The 20157-nt window shown below is 41.1% G+C and overlaps 1 protein-coding gene across 1 annotated transcript in view; it reads right to left on the bottom strand.

The window, feature by feature from the left end:
• The window catches only part of hs6st3b (heparan sulfate 6-O-sulfotransferase 3b), a gene marked incomplete at both ends in the record, with an annotated part of 96458 nt that overhangs the window by 32642 nt on the left and 43659 nt on the right, over nt 1-20157 (bottom strand). The gene's annotated exons all lie outside the window — the stretch shown is intronic.

The raw sequence follows: 20157 nt of genomic DNA, 5'->3' as shown, positions 1-20157 counted from the left end.
AAGTGGGACCACCACCCCAGTCTGCCACTCCCTCGGTACTGTCCCAGACTTCCACGCGATGTTGCAAAGACGTATCAACCAAGACAGCCCCTCAACACCCAGAGCCTTCAGCATTTCTGGACGAATCTCATCAACCCCCGGAGCTTTGCCACTGTGGAGTTGTTTAACTACCTCAGTGACTTCCTTCCGGGAGATTGACGCCGATCCCCCATCATCCTCAGGCTCTGCTCCTGTCAGGGAGGGTGGGTCTGATGTCATTGGGTTTAGGAGTTCCTCAAAGTGTTCCTTCCACCTCCCTACGACTTCCTCACTTGAAGTCAGCAGAGCCCCATCCTTGCTGTATACAGCTTGGATGGTTCCCCGCTTTCCCCTCCTGAGGTGCCGTATGGTCGTCCAGAACAACTTTGGTGCCGCCCGAAAGTCCTTCTCCATGGATTCCCCGAACTCCTCCCACACCCGCTGCTTAGCCTCCGTCACAGCTGTGGCTGCCGCCCTTCGGGCCTGTCGGTACCTTGCAACTGCCTCTGGAGTCCCCTGGGATATCATACCCCGATAGGCCTCCTTCTTCAGTCGGACGGCTTCCCTGACCACCGCTGTCCACCAGGGTGTTCGAGGGTTACCGCCCCTTGAGGCACCTAAGACCTTCTGACCACAGCTCACAGCCGCAGCTTTAGCAATAGAGGCTTTGAACATTGCCCATTCCTGTTCAATGCCCCCAACCTCCACAGGGATGCCAGAGAAGTCCCGCCGGAGGTGGGAGTTAAATTCCTTCCGAACAGAGGTCTCCTCCAAACGTTCCCAGTTCACCCGCACTACACGCTTGGGTTTGCCAGGTCTGTCCAGAGGCTTCCCCCGCCATCTGAACCAACTCACCACCAGATGGTGATCAGTTGACAGTTCCGCCCCTCTCTTCACCCGAGTGTCCAGAACATGCGGCCTCAGATCAGCTGATACGATTACAAAATCGATCATTGATCTTTGGCCTAGGGTACTCTGGTACCAAGTACACTTATGAGCATCCTTATGTTTGAACATGGTGTTTGTTATTGTCAGTCCATGACTAGCACAGAAATCCAATAACAAGCCACCACTCAGGTTCAGATCAGGGAGACCGTTCCTCCCAATCACGCCAGTCCAAGTATCCCCGTCATTGCCCACGTGTGCGTTGAAGTCCCCCAGCAAGACTATGGAATCCCCCACCGGAGCCCCATGCAGGACCCCATGCAGGGTATCCAAAAAGGCCGAATACTCTGAACTCTTGTTTGGCGCGTACGCACAGACAACAGTCAGAGTTTTCCCCCCATCAACCCTTAGGCGGAGGGAGGCGACTCTCTTGTCCACCGGGGTGAACCCCAACGTGATGGCACTCAACCGGGGGTTTGTGAGTATCCCCACACCCGCCTGAGACCTCACACCCTGAGCAACTCCAGAATAAAACAAGGTCCACCCCTTGTCCAGGAGTTTGGTTCCAGAGTCCTTGCTATGTGTGGAGGCAAGCCCCACCAGGTCTAACCGGTAGCGCTCTGCCTCCCGCACCAGCTCAGGCTCCTTCCCCACCAGCGTAGTTACGTTCCACGTCCCAAAAGTCAGCCTCTGCTGCCCCTGATTGGTCCGTCTGGAACCTCTGCTGTCACTGCCACCCATCTGACAGTGCACCCGACCCCACTGGTTCCGATCGCGGGTGGTGGGCCCACGTGGCGGCGAAGATCTGCCCACGTTCCTTCTTCGGGCTGTGCCCGGCCGGGCTCCGTGGTTAGCCCGGCCACCAGGCGCTCGCTGACGAGCCCTTCCTCCGGGCCTGGCTCCAGAGGAGGGCCCCGGGCTTCCTCCGGGCCGGGTCGCATCACTTCGTCTTGAATTGTCCATGAAGTGTTTAGTGAACCATTCTTAGTCTGGCCCCTCCCCCGAGACCACTTTGCCATGGGAGACCCTACCAGGAGCACTAGGCTCCCGACAACACAGCTCCCAGGTTCATTGGGGCACACAAACCTCTCCACCACGGTAAGGTGATGATTCATTGGAGAGGTTGGATACGTTCATCATTTAAATTGAATTTTATAAAAAGTACAAATGAGTATATTCAATATACTTCTGAGAAATGAAATTTAATATTTTTTCAAAATTAACCTACACGAATGGAAGAGCAATGTAACGTGGAGGCTTGAGGTTTAGTTGACTGTAAGAGCCATGACAACTCTCGGTTGGTGCAACCATCAACAACACACTCACGTAATATGCAAGGATGGGAAAAGGGGAGAGAGGCTGACTAAACAAACAGACATTTACACTCATGGTTTTACTAACAAATTACATAAAATACCATAAATCACCAAATAGCACCACAACAAAACACTAAACTCAATGGCCCCGATTCATAATGAGGGTCGTAAATATGGGGTAAATAAAGTTCGTAAATGGAGGTCGTATTTTGGTAGTCACAAACGGACGTGCAATTCCCAAAGGGGTTCGTATATCACAGAGACGTGCGTACAACCAGTGCGTATGACCAGGTGTGATGATTACTCTGGAAGGCTGCGTCCAACAGCATCCAACTTTAACGTCACCGTGCTGAACCGTGCTAAACAGCGTTGCCATGTCCGCTTATTATAAGCGAATTTGGGCTTATTTTTCTGTAAAGTTGCTTGTAAATATTGGTAGCTGTGGGGACCGCGGTTTTTTGGGCTTGTTTCTAAAGTGTAGTTGGTTATTTGGGCTTGCTTCACAATTGTTCAATTGTTTTAACCGGTGGTTCTCAAATATTTTTATGACATGGACCCCCAAGTTAATATGTAGGCTAATTTATCCCTATAAGCATTTGTAGATTGAATGGGTTAAAAGACAGAATGGATTTGCCAATCCGAGAACAACCACACAGTCTTTAGGGAATTGTGTTTTTATTATTTCATAACAAAGCAATACCCAGTGGTGGAAAAAGTACTCAAATATTTTACTTAAGTAAAAGTAAAAGTATCAATATTGCAATGTAGAAGTACTCCGTTACAAGTAATAGTCTTATTCTTATAAAGTATTAGCATCAAAATGTACTAAAGTACCGAAAGTAAAAGTACTAAAATGTTTGAAAATTACAGATCTACAAGCTTACAACGCGTCGTGTTGTGAGCTTGTAGATCGGCTATTTTCAAATAGCCTAGGTATAAAGTAGAGCTAAAGTGGTTAATATGTGTTTTATAATGTAATAATTTATATCTGCAAAGTAACTTGTAACTAAAGTTCTCAAATAATTGTAGTGGAGTAAAAATACAATATTTGCCTCTGAAATGTAGTGGAGTAGAAGTAAAAGTATAGACTCCAGTAAAGTAAAAGAACCTCAAAATTGTACTTGAGTAAATGTACTGGTACAGTACTTGAGTAAATGTACTTGGTTACTTTACACCACTGCATATAAGGCCAGATGAGGTCACAAACAACAGTGACGACACGTCACGACACGTCACGGCCGGCGGGCTATTTAAGAGACACGAATGAACCATAGAGCTCTGTGTTCGTTGTGAACGGGAAGTGAGCGATTTCTAACCTTATAACCACTGAGCTTTATAGCCGAGACAGGACAGGGCGGCCGGCAGACCAGACAGGAGAGGAGACCAGACAGGAGAGGAGACCAGACAGGAGAGGAGACCAGACAGGAGAGGAGAGGAGAGGAGAGGAGAGGAGAGGAGAGGAGAGGAGAGGAGAGGAGAGGAGAGGAGAGGAGAGGAGAGGAGAGAAGAGAAGAGAAGAGAAGAGAAGAGGATGCAAAGGTTTAAACAGATACTTAGTGTTAGTCTTACGTTAGTGTTGCTGTTGTTGTTAGTGGTGTTGCTGGTGTTTGCAGGCCACACACACCCCCCCCCCCTCCTGGCTGCACCACCAGACAACACAACACGATGTCCTGAAGACTCTCCGCTCTTGATTGGCGCCCTGAATGTGACTTTCAGCACCAAAGTGAGTCTAGAGCAAACTCTGAACGAGAACCCTAACGTTGAGGCCGGTGGTCGGTATGGACCAAAAGAGTGTGTGTCCTCCCAGAAGGTGGCCGTGATCATTCCCTTCAGACACAGAGAAGAGCACCTTGCATTTTGGCTCCACTACCTCCACCCCGTACTGCAACGACAGCAGCTGGACTATACAGTGTATGTCGTCGAACAGCATGGCGAAGAGACGTTCAATAGGGCTAAGCTGTTGAACATTGGTTTCGCTGAGGCCCTGAAGGATCGTGACTACAATTGCTTTGTGTTCAGCGACGTGGACCTGATTCCAATGAACGACCGGAATGAATACGGCTGCTTCAGCCAGCCCAGACACCTGGCTTCTGCCGTTGAGAAGTGGAACTTCGGCTTAGCTTCTCCCACTTACTTTGGAGGCGTAACATCGATGAGTAAAGAGCAGTTTTTGAAAATCAATGGTTTCCCAAATAACTATTGGGGATGGGGCGGCGAGGATGATGACGCTTATAATAGGGTTATGCTTGTTGGTATGTCCGTGTCACGTCCCAATGGAGAGGTGGCCAAGATGAAGAACATCCCTCATGCGAGCGACAAAGGCAACCCAGACAATCCAGAGAGATGGGACCAAATCGCTCACACCAAACAGACCTGGACAACAGACGGGATCAACTCTCTGTCCTACGAGGTGGTGAGGACAACGAGAGGACCGCTGTACACCAACGTCACCGTGGACATCGGCAAGCGGCCGGTCATACAATGACACCAACGGACAAGAAATGGAACAAAATCAAACGAATGAGAGGAAGAGCAGTTGATGTGAGTGTGAACAAAGGAAAAGAGAGCTGAGGATAACCCATTAACACATCATATCCGGTCATAACCGGATGTTGACATTTTTGACAATCGTTGATCGGGCTAAATTACGATGCGATACATGACTACGATGACTGATCGTCACCCAGACCAAAGAGAGTAGACGTGGACCTCTCCGTTCGTTTTATATACCGTGTGAAAAACTGTGACTTTCCCTATTCTGGCCGAAAATGATCGCGGGAAAAAAATGAGGACCGGAAACGGAATCTGCGTCATGAAACTGGAACCCAATGAGTCTGAAGGAGTCAGGAAGCGAAAGTGATCATGAAAGATATACAGAATAGCGCGACCACAGTCAAAAGTAAAAACTCGGGATTTCTCGTGCTGGCACTGAGGGTACTCGGGAAAAACTCGGGATATCTCGGGGCGTGGCACTGAGAGAGTTAATATACTTTTATGTACTCCCCCCCCAAAAAAATACAATTTAATTACAAATTTACTTATCTGAAGTACAATTGCTGAAGTATACTATCATTACATTTATAGTGCATTACAAATACATATCAAGTACTAAATAAATATATATAGAGTATATATCAATTATGCTTAAAATATACAATCAATGTATTACAAATATACTTGGAGTATAAAATAAATGAATGTGAAGTATACTTTTAATAGTTTCAAGTATACTATCAATGTAATAATAAAGTAATTAAACTACAATCTAAATGTGCTAAAATATACTTTCAATGTAATAATAATGTATTTCAACTACAACTTAATTTAACTAAATGTACACAGTTAGTTAATTAAGAATATACTATTACTACATTGAAAGTATATTTTAAGCATAATTGCTATGTACTCTATATTTGTTTATCTAGTACTTGATATGTATTGGTAATACACTATCAATTGAATGATAGTACACTTTAATGACATCAGCAAAACTGTACTTCAGATACTATAAGTATATTTGTAATTAAATTGTATTTTTTGGGGGGCAAAAGTACATAAAAGTATATTAATGATATGTTTTAGCATATCTTTAGTGCAACTTTTAGTATATTAAGTACAACTTAAATGTTTCCAAACAACATCATTTAAATTGAATTTTATAAAAAGTACAAATGAGTATATTCAATATACTTCTGAGAAATGAAATTTAATATTTTTTCAAAATTAACCTACACGAATGGAAGAGCAATGTAACGTGGAGGCTTGAGGTTTAGTTGACTGTAAGAGCCATGACAACTCTCGGTTGGTGCAACCATCAACAACACACTCACGTAATATGCAAGGATGGGAAAAGGGGAGAGAGGCTGACTAAACAAACAGACATTTACACTCATGGTTTTACTAACAAATTACATAAAATACCATAAATCACCAAATAGCACCACAACAAAACACTAAACTCAATGGCCCCGATTCATAATGAGGGTCGTAAATATGGGGTAAATAAAGTTCGTAAATGGAGGTCGTATTTTGGTAGTCACAAACGGACGTGCAATTCCCAAAGGGGTTCGTATATCACAGAGACGTGCGTACAACCAGTGCGTATGACCAGGTGTGATGATTACTCTGGAAGGCTGCGTCCAACAGCATCCAACTTTAACGTCACCGTGCTGAACCGTGCTAAACAGCGTTGCCATGTCCGCTTATTATAAGCGAATTTGGGCTTATTTTTCTGTAAAGTTGCTTGTAAATATTGGTAGCTGTGGGGACCGCGGTTTTTTGGGCTTGTTTCTAAAGTGTAGTTGGTTATTTGGGCTTGCTTCACAATTGTTCAATTGTTTTAACCGGTGGTTCTCAAATATTTTTATGACATGGACCCCCAAGTTACAGTAATATGTAGGCTAATTTATCCCTATAAGCCCCATCTGAAAATGTTTTGTGCCAGCTGGAGGCAGATTTGTGTTGTTAGAATGTTTAAAAAATCTTCCAAATATTGTACATTTTATTACAAGATTTTTTTTTTAATATAGCAGATCTACAAGCTCACAACGGTTTAATTAAAGTGCTTATAATGGCCTAAGTGCCAGTTGCTTCTTTTGGGCTTGTTTTCCTAGACCTGGTTGCTTATTTCTCTCACAACATCTGGCAACGCTGATGAAAGTTTGAAGTTCAACTCCGCCTCGTCTAAAGATAACAGATGCGGCTTCGCATCGCCTTGACAACTTACTGTTCTGTCTGGAAGCGGATCACGTAATAAATGCTCTCATGTGTAATGAGAATAAATAAGTTTACAAGGTTTAACCCCATTACCAAATAAAAGGCTAATAAAACGTGGAAAGGATATATATAAGCCTTTTCTAATGAACATTGCGGACTTTTACCAAGGTAAAAAGATGATGAAATCCAGCATACAAGTGGAACGCTGCTATCCGATTATGGACCAGAGCTTATTGATTACTTATTGATTAAATTAGTGCATTTTTGATTAATATATCACTGTCCTACGTCGGAATGGGGAATATTAGATCTGTTGTGTGTGGTGTTCATGTGATCAAAATACAGTAGAGTAGCCTACAGTAGACTATTAGCCTACAAATTAATACTGCAGCACGGACAGAGGTGCGTCAGTCCCTCCGCAGTTTCATTAAGGCATCATAGCCTATTTTCATTATTACGTGACACTTTGGCTGAGATGGTCCGCTGGCAAACACACTGAGGGACGGGGACCTAATAATTCAACTCTAAATGCAACTGATAGCCTAGAAAATAAATAAAAAGCGGTGGAATCTACATCATGTCTATATGATGCATACTGTAGGCTACAAGCAATATATAGTTTGACATTTATTTTTTTATTTTTTATATATATGTGTTGACAAATGTTGGGCATATATATATTTTATTTGAGGTTTGCCACTGTTGTAATTGATTTTGGCATGAAGAATAAAGCATTCTAAAGACATACGCACATTTCAGCCCTGGTAAGACAGCCTCGGGGCTGACCTGAGAACGTGCGCACCTGACGCACCAAACACAGACCAAAAAACGTTTATGAATCCGACTGCAGGTGTAGGATTTGTCCTAAATGCCAGTACGTACAAAATATGGTCGTAAATCCCTTTATGAATCGGGGCCAATGACCCATAGCATAACCCCACTACGCATTCCCATATTCAAATAATAACACAAATAGGAACAATAACACACATTTCCCAGCATGCACTGGGGCGCATGCTGGGAAATGGACTTCCTCTAGCCACCATAAATGTAATGATAGTATACTTTAATGACATCAGCAAAAGTGTACTTCAGATACTGTAAGTATTGTAATTAAAGTATATATATATGTATATTTGATTAAATAAAAATGTGCTTTTCAAAAGTGTATTCATATAATGTTTAATTTTTGTTTAACTTAAGTACATTTAATGTTAAATACATTTTTAAATGATTATAGTATATGTGCTTTTACAGTATATTTATAGTAGATTATCCTCAATATGCATTTATTTTAAGATATACTATAATATGCTTATTAAAAGTATACTTTTCACAAAAACTATTTAAAATATGTTCAAGTATATATTTTTGTAAGTATGTTAATGTCTATTTTATTGAAGTTTCACTTAAGTACTACTTCCTAAAAGTACACTTTTCTTCAGTGCATTTATATTATAAGGCTGAAAAAATATACCGAAAAAGCATTATACTTAAAGTTTGCTTTAGTATACTTTTTAAGTATACTATTTTGAATATGTTCCTGGATGCTATTAGTCATATACTTCTTAATATTATACTTGTAATATACTTGTTTTAAAGTGCATTCAATATATATTTCTACAAAGCACATTAAATACTAACATAAATTAATTTGTAATTTAGCACATTTCTTTTTAAGTTTACTAATGTGCTTTGTAGAAATATATATTAAATGCACTTTAAAACAAGTATATTACAAGTATAATGTTAAGAAGTATATTACTAATAGCATCCAGGAGTAATGTACTTCTTAAAATTATACTTGTAATATACTTTTAAAGTGCATTCAAAATGTATTTTTTACAAAGCACATTAGTAAACTTTTAAAAAAAATGCTAAATTACAAATTAATTTATGTTAGTATTTAATGTGCTTTGTATAAATATATATTGAATGCACTTTAAAACAAGTATATTACAAGTATAATGTTAAGAAGTATATTACTAATAGCATCCGGGAACATATTCATAAATAGTATACTTATAAAGTATACTAAAGCAAACTTTAAGTATAATGCCTTTTTCAGTATATTTTTTCAGCCTTATACTATAAATACACTGATGAAAATTGTACTTTTACGAAGTAGTACTTAAGTGAAACTTCAAACAAAAATATATACTTGAACATATTTTAAATAGTTTTTGTGAAAAGTATACTTTTAATAAGCATATTATAGTATATCTTAAATTAAGTGCATATTGAGGATAATTTGCTATGAATATACTATAAAAGCACTTAAAATATAATAATTTAAAATATATTTCACATTAAATGTACTTAAGTTAAACAACAATTAAACATTATATGAATAGACTTTTGAAAAGTACATTTTTATTTAATTAAATATATATTTTTTGTTTAGTACACTTTTAACAAATGTGTTAAATGACAAATTAATTCATGTTGACATTTAAGTGCATTGTAGAAATATATTTTTGAATGCACTCTGATTATATTTGCTAAATATATTTTGGCAAAAAATGCACTGTTAGTATGCTTTGACAAAAGTTCAAATTGACAATTAACATACTTATTGTGCTAAAAGTATACTTTAGCACAAAAAAAATACATTATTTTTTCACTTGGGTGACCTATTCGATCCCAACGTCCCTATATACGGAGATCCCCATAACTGGAGACGATCAACCTAGGAAGTCTGACAGCATAGGATCTCTAGAAAGGGAGATTCCTAAACGTACCTAGCTCTGACATCAGAACAACCCTCCTGGGAACTCCATATATGGAGATAACCGAAACACCCAGGACTGGCAGGAGCAGATCAGTGTGGTGAGTGCCACCTTAGAGGCTGTCACCAGGGAAAGAGGCCTGACTGACCAGGATGTAGAAAGGAGACAGTGCATCGTCTCCACCATGCAAGAGCTCCTCCAGGCTGTCAAGCCTGAGATCAATCTCCGGCTCTATGGCTCGTCGTGCAGCAAGTTCGGTTTCAAGGATTCTGATATAAACATTGACATGCAGTGCCCCCTTCCCACGCATCAGCCTGACATCTTTCTGCTGGTCCAGAACAGCGTCTCTGTGAGCCATGTATTTGTCAATGTGAAGGCTGATTTTCATGGCAAGGTCCCTGTGGTCACCTGCAAAGAAAGAAGCAGTGGTCTGATCCGCAAAGTAAGCTCTGGGAATGACAACCCCTGTCTCACAACTGCCTATCTGTCTGCCTTAGCTAATCAGGAGCCACTCCTCCTTTCACTGGTCCTGGGCTTCAGGCAGTGGGCCCGGCTCTGTCAGGTGGACCGAGTAGAAGAAGGAGGTCTGCCAACGTACGCTTTCGCCCAGATGGTCATCTACTTCTTGCAGCAGCGTAAAGAGCCACTCCTCCCCACCTACCTGAACAATGAGATTAAGGAGTTTTCTCTCAGAAAACTGCCTGACTTCAATATTACACATGTGGTGGATGGCCATGTGCACTGGACTTACTCCCCCCCATCCAAACAATGTTCACACTCACAGCACTCCTATAGAAGTGGAAAGGCTCCACTGGTGTTCCAAAGGCATTGCACCTCTGCAGAGGTTGGCCTCCTGTGGTTAGAAATGTTTCACTTCTACTCGCTGAAGTGCAACATGGCAGATACCGTGATCAGTGTGCGCACCAGTCTGGTCCTCCCACGTGAGTCAAAGGAGAACTGGCTTAAGAAACCCATCGCTCTGGAAGACCTGTTTGCCGTGAAGAGGAATGTAGCTCGTTCAGTTAGTTGGCAAATGTATGACTACATCCTCCACTGCCTGAAAATCACTTACAGATATTTTTCCCTACCACAAAACACGGCAGCTATCAACCACAAGAAAGAAGCCTCGCAAAGGCCTGGCAAGACAGGGACAGAAGAGGAGGAGCTGGCTCTTGTCAGTTTGTGAGAGAGAAGAGACTTGGATAAAGATGAGGGCATTGAAGTCAAGAATGAACAACTAAGTGGCCTGCACTATGACTTCACCAGGCAAGTGTTTACTCAAGGCAAGTCCCACATGGATGTGTGCAGCTTATGTAAACGTGCTGGCCATCTGCAGAAAGACTGCCCAGAAAAGTCGCAATCTGGGCACTGGACTGTCATGGTTGGGTCACCAGTCAAAGTCTCCCATGACACATGTTATTTCTTCACTTAATGCGGCCCGCAGGTTAATTTCTGAATACTGATATATTATTGATTTCAGCTGTTACAATTCCAAACATGCAAACGTGACCCGCTTTAATCACTTCAGTTTATATTAGTAGCTTAATGACTAGTATTAAAATGCTATTGTCTTTTTTATGTCCAATGTATTTGTATTTGAGTTCATAAAGTTAACATAAGTATAACTAAATGCATTTGAAATTAAATAAAAATGTAACTTTTCAGGATTCCAATTCAAAAATAAAAAAAATAGCAGATCTACAAGCTCAAAATGCGGCGCACTGCTGCGTTTTTTTTCTACTTTTGTGTGACAGAGTGGCGAAAAAAGTTAACACACACACACACACACACACACACACACACACACACACACACACGTACACACGTACACACGTACACACACACGTACTTTGGTCGAAGCACGTTCTATGTGTGCACTGTGCAACAGTGTAACGCAGTGGGGCTGTTTCGTCCCATAGCTCGCGGGGCCATCCCACTGCTGGGCAGCCGTAACCATGGTGACAGTCTTTAACATGAAAACGGCTGGCGTTTGGTGAAATCGAAAAACGGAAAAATCGCAGTTGCATTCAGATGGTAATGGTCAATGGCTGTGTGCAATTTCAGATCAATTGCTCCAGCCACTGAGAACCGGGCATCAGTTTTGGGCTCACCACCACCGCAGAGGTTTCTCAAATTATAGGAGGATAATAATAACAATAACGATAACAATAATACAATATTTTTTTATTAACAAAACAAAAAAATCTGACGATCTATGGCTACACTCAGGCTTATACAGGACCAGCTTTAGGAGCGTGGTATTGCAAGGCTTTAAAAGTAATCAGTAAAACCTTAAAATCAATTCTGAAACTCAAAGGCAACCAGTGAAGATAAGCCACTAAAGCCAGGATCAGTATAATATGGTTTTATTTCTTTAGTTAACAGTCTATCATCTGCGTTTGCACCTGTTGGCGAGGGGAGACTGTTTTTTTTAACTGAGTCACTCAGGAATCAGGATACAGGGAGATGCAATAGTCTAAACGTGACAAAATAAAAGCATGAATAAAAGTTTCAAGGTCTGCAAATGAAAAGAAAGACTCAATTCGGGCAATGTTTCTCAGCAGTATTATTCTTCCATTAAATCTCAATTTCAGTGAAGGGAAAAGAAGGGAAAGCATCACACCAAGTAAACGTTTACTAATTCAGTGACTTGAATGTTAAACATGACATGTCACTCAGAAGGCACTGAAATGAAAGAAAAAAAAAGTTTTACTTTAATTAATCAAATATTGGAATAGTGGTTCACAATGCAATTTTTTTTTAAAGGCTTCATGGGGTGAGTAATTGATAGGAAAAAAAGTCATTTTGGGGATGAACTACTCCTTTAGATGGTTATTTACCCCATATCATCGTCTGGAGGGACGGTCACACGGTGACTGGCTAGGTGGTCGTCTAATCTAGGCTCTACTATTTTGTATATGATTCGATTTTATAGGTGAAGGTGGAGGAAAGTGATCTTTCACCTCAGACGTTTTCACTCTCTCATTTGACGAAAAGGTCATGTGACAAAGATTTTACTGCCAGACCCAAGATTTACGTTGTACGGTAACTATAAAGCCTAATTTATATTCTGTAGTAGAAAAACAAATGTTCAAGCAAACAACACATGGAGTATAAATTAAGCTTAAGACTCGCTCCCCTCCTCTCTCTGCAATTCCTTCCAAGTGTCTCCGCATTGAGCTTTGCCCTGTCACTTACAGTTACACTACTAGTACATGGCCAACAATTAGTCTGCTTTCTACTGATGCCCTTTCTCTCTACCTAATTATCATTGTACCTCTGATCCACTAACATTTTGAGTGTTCTGGCTCGTGTTTTGGGAGGCTTTTACCGCTAATATGATAACATACTGTACTTATTACAATAATTCCTCAGCAATCGTTTCTCTGTGCGAAAGAAAATACAGCAACGATCAAAGAATGCCTGCTTCTCCTTGATACCTTTGAAAATATCCACCTACTGCAGGACCGATGATCAAAGCCCACTGATTTGAGCACAGCTGCTGCATACAGTAGCCTATAAACCGCCATCTCAAAGCTTTTCGGTGCAAACTATGAAACAGCCAAATTATATGCTTTATTGCTTTTCATCATAATTGTAGCCCGCACCCCAAATATCCAAGAAAATAGATTAAAAAAAAGAAAAAGACTGGTGAAAAATTGTGGATATGGTCCAGCTGCCGTCTGATTTCTCTCTCTGACACAGGATGAGCACAGTGGGCAAGCTGACAACCGTGCTGTGCCAACCAAAGACTGGAATGTACAGGCTATGGGGCAAAAGAATTCCTCTTCAGAATCTCTGATCAGGAGGTTTATCAAACAACAGACGTATATTTCGAGCAGGAACAGAGCAGAATGAATTATTCAGTGATTAACTTCCTGGAGAAAGCTTGTCGGTGACGGGGATCAAGGTGGTGGCAGCGTGTCTATGTGGGTTGGTATCACTCCATTTTAAACAGAGATAGAACATCAAATACGCTCAATTTACAACTCACTCATGTACAGACTTATGTGATAGTTAATGCGACGTAAGTACAAACGATTGTACGATGGTTATAGGTATAATAAAATGATATTGCTTTTTGATTCCCAATTCACGCACAGAGCCTTGAGACATTAGTAAATTAGACACTGGTGAATTCTCAATGTGATTCTCTGTCCTGTAATAGACCTGAGGAGTATACACGCTAGAGCTGGGGACATCTCTCATTGATGGACTATTCCTGAGGGAGGACATGCACTAAACTGCATGCATCCGTTATGTTGCAAAACTAGTCAAATCACTTTCATCAGCACCTCAGGGAGAAGGAAGCAGGAAAACCACAAGAGCAAAACCAGTGAGCAGCAAAAAACCACGTAATACACAATCCTCAGGTTGATCCCATTACTCATAGGCCATTGTATCATGGCAATGTGCAGAGACCTGAATAGTGAATGGGCAGAAAGATCCTGAGTGGAAACAAGCGTTTGTTATCTAATGAAATATTCAATAGGTTTATTTCACAAATTGAGCTCAGTGAGGTCCGGGCAGAATAAGAGGTCTTCAGTGCATTTGGCCTCTGACTATAGGTGGCATAATCAAACGTCAGCATTATTCACAAACACAGCACAGGCAATACTGCATACCCTCAATGGAAATATACAAATATTGCATTGTACCACGGGCATATTCCTTTGGCAGAGAGTTTGATGATTATAAAGTAATGCGAGTCGAGGCGGAGAAGGCTGATCTTGTCTGGAAGTAGACGTTATCGTGTGCATGTCAGGAGTGCCGTTCTGCCACATTAGGTAATTATTCATACAGGTTTTTACTGTGCCAGTGTCAGACGGAGGGCTGAGCACACTCCAACCTACTGTCTGCTCCACTGCTCCCATCAGCCTGAAACCAGTCTGCATCATCGGGCTACATCTCGGTCTGCAGCACACCTCGCTGTCTGACAGGCCACAGATTGCTCCACCCACCTGGACCTAATTTGCCCGAGCCACCTGGGTAACACTTTGTGCAGAGAGAGAGCTACTGCTATTGCTATTAATACCATTAAGACATTCAATCCGGGAACGCGTCTGTGTCATTTTAAGATTTCTTTGGCTATTCAAAAATAGCGGATATGCCACGCTATGAGCTTGTAGATCTGTTATTTTTTTTAAAGAATCATGAACATGTGTCAAATCTTTGAATATATATATATATTTTAAACGATTTTTTTTTACTCAAATCTTTGCTTTCCCTGGAACAAAACATTTTGAGATGGGGGTCTGCGGCCAAATACATACAATTTTGGGGGTCCTTGAGAACCACTGATATAGAAATATATATATGTATTAAGAAGACATTATGTAGAATCCCCAGAAGCAAAGATTTGAGTTACAAATGTTTGCTTTAAAAATATATATATATACTCAAAGATATGCACACATTGTCAAGATTGTTCAAAAATAGCAGATCTACAAGCTCGTAGCGCGGCACTCGCCGCGCTACGAGCATGTAGATCTGCTATTTTTGAATAGCCAAGGAAATCTAAAACTTACACAGATGCGTTCCCAGCCTTAATGGGTTAAGACATTGACATAGAACATTGATTCCTGTTTAATTGGTGATGTACTGAATATGGTTGCATAATCACACGAGCAAACATACCCATGCACACATGTGCGCACACAGAAACACACACTTTTGTGGCCCCTACCATAGGCTGAACTTATTTTTTTTCAAATTCCACATTAGGCAGTGGCTGACTACTAAGATAGTAAGAAGAATCAAATATTCATTGTGGATGCGTTGTTGGTCACTTAAATAATTGAGTGATGGGATTACAGATACAGTACAGCCAATCTCTTGTGAAAATCTCAGTGAAAGTGAGCTTTTGTTTGTTGTAAAATTCTAGCCCGTGTCAGTGTTCTAGTCGGGTCTTGCTGAGAAGGGTGCCCCATTGGCAATGAAAAGAGGAGTTTCAGACTGCTTAAATAAATAACAGTATGAGTCATTCACTAGCAATGAGAGAGTCTGGGTAAATACACGGCCGATGTAAGATGCATTTCAGCATTGGGATGTTTTTTATTGCTCTTTGTGTTCTGTTGAACAGAACACAAAGTAAAATATATGTCTCATATAGCCCAGTTCAAGCTATTTGCGCTTATATGAAATGTATGGACAGATAAAAAAGTCCCTCATTATAATTGTAAAATGCTATTTATGTCTATTTATGACCTTGGTAGTAGTTGTTTTTACACAGCCAGATTTTTTTTTAGTGCTGAGGAGTATAAGAGATGGAGAACTCTATGGAAAATGTACAAGTGTGGAAAATGTTAACTTTTGGAGTTCATCTTGTGGTTGTTCCATTGTTTTTGCCATGTAGGCTGACAACCTGAGATGGTATTTTCATGGTCAAATTAACTGAGTCACCTTTGTCTGTTTTGTAAATGGAATTCTATTGATTTTTAGCAAATGTAGCAGGGCGCTTAAATGGTCTCCACCTCATAGCGTTTTCAAGGCTCTGCAACAGAGAAATGAAGACCCTGAAATCAATACTTGCCAAGACAATTTTCATTCATTAACATCAAGTTCCCAGCCGTTATTAAGAGTCAATTCCAGGAAAATGCCCTCATCAACAAAAACATGAGACACACAAGGCCCACATGAATGCCTATGCATTAAACATTTACGCTAATAAGTAAATGAGAGTAATGAATTGCCATGGACCAACTATTCCTATTATAATAATTGGAACAGATCGAGATTCCAGTTTGCACTTAAATGGTAAATGGTACATTTATATGATACACTTCATACAGTACCTAGTATTGTACTAGATGGGCTCAAATCCAAATGAGTCATTTCTATTTCCAAAAATGTTGTGTGATGATGAATTTGTAACAGCACAAATGTTAGCATTTGCATAATGAGATCCGGCAGTGCATGAATGTGTATGTGTGTGTGTGTGTGTGTGTGCACACGTGCGTGCGTGCGTGCGTGTGTGCGTGTAAAAGTGATAGCACTGTATGTAATCTAAAGTCTTCTGTTTAGGCTGTGACAGCCAAAACGTTTTTTAATGGGCATCATTCCCCCTGAAACTGCAGCCATTCAGTCATTTTTGACGAAGAGAAAAAGTCCAAGGTATTGTCAAGGTATCTCTTCCATTTCTCTGCATCCCTCCTGAACTGCTATTCAGTGCAGGATCTACAGTAAGTAAATACTGTATATGCATTTGGCGCAAGGTTACTTAATCAAGCTGATAATCGATCAATAGCGGGGACTGCTACATTGTGTAGAAAACGGATATGGATCGATGAGGTTTATCTCCTGCGCTTTGGATTGACTTGCTGTCACTGCAACAAAAGAGAAAGGCAAGGTCCTCCAAATCACCTCGTGGCTCTGCGGTCGGATGAGACTTCTGTCAACCCACGCGGGATGCAAAGGGGCACAGCCACAGCATGGACAGGTGCTTCAGGATGGAACGCATATCGATCCCCCCTTTCGGCTTGGAGATTTCCTTCAGCATACCAACACAGTGGACCGGTTAAGCTCATCATAGTGAAATAAAGATTCCTCTCTGTTTACGACTGCATGGCAATGAGTAGCACTGCTGGTGGGCGATGAGCTATTTGTTTGACATCGTAATCTACCCATAGGGTATTTTTAACCACTCAAGCGCCATTTCAAAAATAGCAAATAATTCTGATCTACAACGCATCGTGACACGTTATGAGCTTGTAGATCTGCTAATTTCCCTATTTTTGGGTACACCAGGGTTAAAGTGGTTAAGGGACAAAGCAGGATGAGGCTAGTCATTATGGCCATTATGGATGTTGCATACCAGGAAAATATTTTTACCATGGAAAATCATGCCATTATAAGATATAAATACTGTACATACGCTACAGTGGTTCACAACAAATTTATAGTTTCTATTCATCTTTTCAATTCTGCCAACATGAAAGCAAATGAGAGTGGGAGAGAAACCTTGGACTTTTTCATTAGATCACCGTGTCACAGGTAATGAGTCCAATAGACTTTTAAAGACCTGTTTTGTGGAGCTGTGTTATTGATGTTGCAGATATAGCCGTGGCGTGCTGTCAGTTAACAAGACATGTGATTTATCTATCTCAGCACATCTCCCCTAACAGAGCGGAATGTAAAAGTAGGAGGCAGCGGCCTGAGCCCAAATTGAGATAAATAACTACTGTTTCAATTATTTAGGCTCATCATAGTGAAATGAAGATTGTTCTCTGTTCCAGCTGCATGACAATGAAACTGAAGAACTAGGGCAAATGATAGTGATTCATATTTGATGGCTCATTTAATAAAGTTTTCACTTCGAGCTTTACCTCCCTCCAACTTTATTTCAAGGATATGTTCTCCTGCACTTTGACACATAATGCCAGACATAAAGTAAGCAACCTCATTATAGGTCTGTCCTTTAGCAAAGTTATTCAGGGTAGGGCATGCCTCTTTACATGCAAGCCTGCATCTAGAATTTAGTTTAATTAAACCAGCAGATGAGCATTAAGGTAGAGAGGCTAAGCACCTGCTGGTTTAATCTCTGGCAGCAACAGTTGTGAACATTCCAGCTGTGAGTTACTCGACAAGAGACTCTGCAATGCCCACTTCCAGTACTAAAGTGTCCTTGAGCAAGGCACAAAACGTTTAAATAGTGGGAGGACGCTGCTTTTGAATCTGATAAAATGCTGGTGTCTATTACGAGTGAGGTTAACAGTTTACTTTATGTAAAGTAGCAGATGAAGTAGCTTTCCAGTTTAAATTATGGATTGTTTTCTGACAAAAGCACCAAATAACAAACCCAAGAGCAACATCTGATGTAGACCTCACTACTAGAAGAATTCAATCAATATTGAGCACCTTCGATGCATTGTGTTTTAAGCTATTGTCTTCAGCTGCCATAGATATTAGACATATTACTCATGATTGCAAACAAAGGCTGACATATTCGGTTTGCAGGGTGACTCCACTGGACTGGCGTTGAGGGAATGATAAGGCCCCGGTATAATAGCTTTGACCTATTACCAAGCTCATCTCTCTTCCCTCCTCTTAGCCCGCCCTGCCCCTCCAGCATCTGGGCTCCTCAGCCATTTATTACATGCGCTGTAATCTCGGGGAGCACTCGGGGTCCGTGCCAGCCATGGCCCAGTGCTAGGACAACAAGATTTCCTCGTGTAGCTGAGCATCCACCTAATCTATCTCCTCATGGCTCATCCTCTCTGCTCCTCAGACAGCACACAGCCCACAGAACCAACTGTTCAGTCCTATTCTATTAGGGGTCATTCAGACCACTGCCGATTTTTCTAATGCTTAATTTATGCTCTGTCATACGACGTGTCGCTCACCGAAAGTGCAGTAGCTGATCTGATCTTTAAGTTCACAACACGTCGCTTTGGGTTTAACCCTTTAAGACCGGGAACGCATCTGTGTGTCATTATAAGATTTATTTGGGCTATTCAAAAATAGCAGATATACAAGCTCATTAGCTTGTAGATCTGCTATTTATTTATGTTTAATCTTGAACATTTGTGCAAATCTTTGAATATATACTTTTAAAGCAAGCATTTTAACTCAAATCTTTGCTTTTGGGGGGTTCTACAAACAGTTTTTTGAAAAAACTTATGTTGATATAATATCAGTGGTTCTCAAACTTTTTTCATATCAAGGACCTAAGGAACTATATGTATTTGGCCGTGGACCCCCATCTCAAAATATTTTGTTCCAGGGACCCCCAGAAGCAAAGATTTGAGTTAAACATGTATATATACGGTATATTCAAAGATTTGCACACATTTTCAAGTTTTTTTTCTCCAAAAATAGCAGCTCTACAAGCTCAGCACTCGGTGAGCTTATTTTTGAATACCCAAAGAAATCTAGAAATGACACACAGATGTGTTCCCGGTCTGAATGGGTTAAAACGGTTTAGTCTTGTTGTGAATCTTTGTTCTGAACTTGGCTTTAGAGACGTCCTCCCATGAGCTAAGGCAAAATGAGACAAATTCAGACGGTCCCTTTTTTCTGATATGAGCTGTATCTGAGCTTATCTTTCCTTGAGAGAGTGGTTGTCATGAGATTCATGTGAACGCGTTAAAACATTTTATTTGAATATTATAGCTCCCTTCAATTCTCTGAGCTTTCGCTTTGCCGTCTGAAAGGCCATTTCTGCATGTGCTTTGAATATATACAGTATAAACGAGCAGAATGGGGACCCAAGGAGGGTTTCTAGTGAAGGAAATTATCTACTGTAATATATCACTGATGTCCTCTGAACAGTAATCCCTACATGGAGACAGCTCCACGGAGTGATGTAGGACTCAGATAAAAAGTCAAAGAGTGAGCAGCCTCATTTCACAGCGATGCTCCCCGGGCAATATTGCAGGGAGAGCAAAGAAGGCCTGTGTAATGGGACAGAAGAAAGACAGTTGCACTGTGAAGGCTGCGTCCTTGAGTGAGCCAGGGTCAAAGCCCTCCATCCCTAATTACCACAGTGAGGCCAT

This window comes from Gymnoscopelus braueri (genome assembly GCF_963280865.1).
Source record: "Gymnoscopelus braueri genome assembly, chromosome: 18".
Taxonomy (NCBI): domain Eukaryota; kingdom Metazoa; phylum Chordata; class Actinopteri; order Myctophiformes; family Myctophidae; genus Gymnoscopelus; species Gymnoscopelus braueri.
Note: the sequence above shows the minus strand (reverse complement) of the source record. Positions and strands in the feature narration are given on the sequence as shown.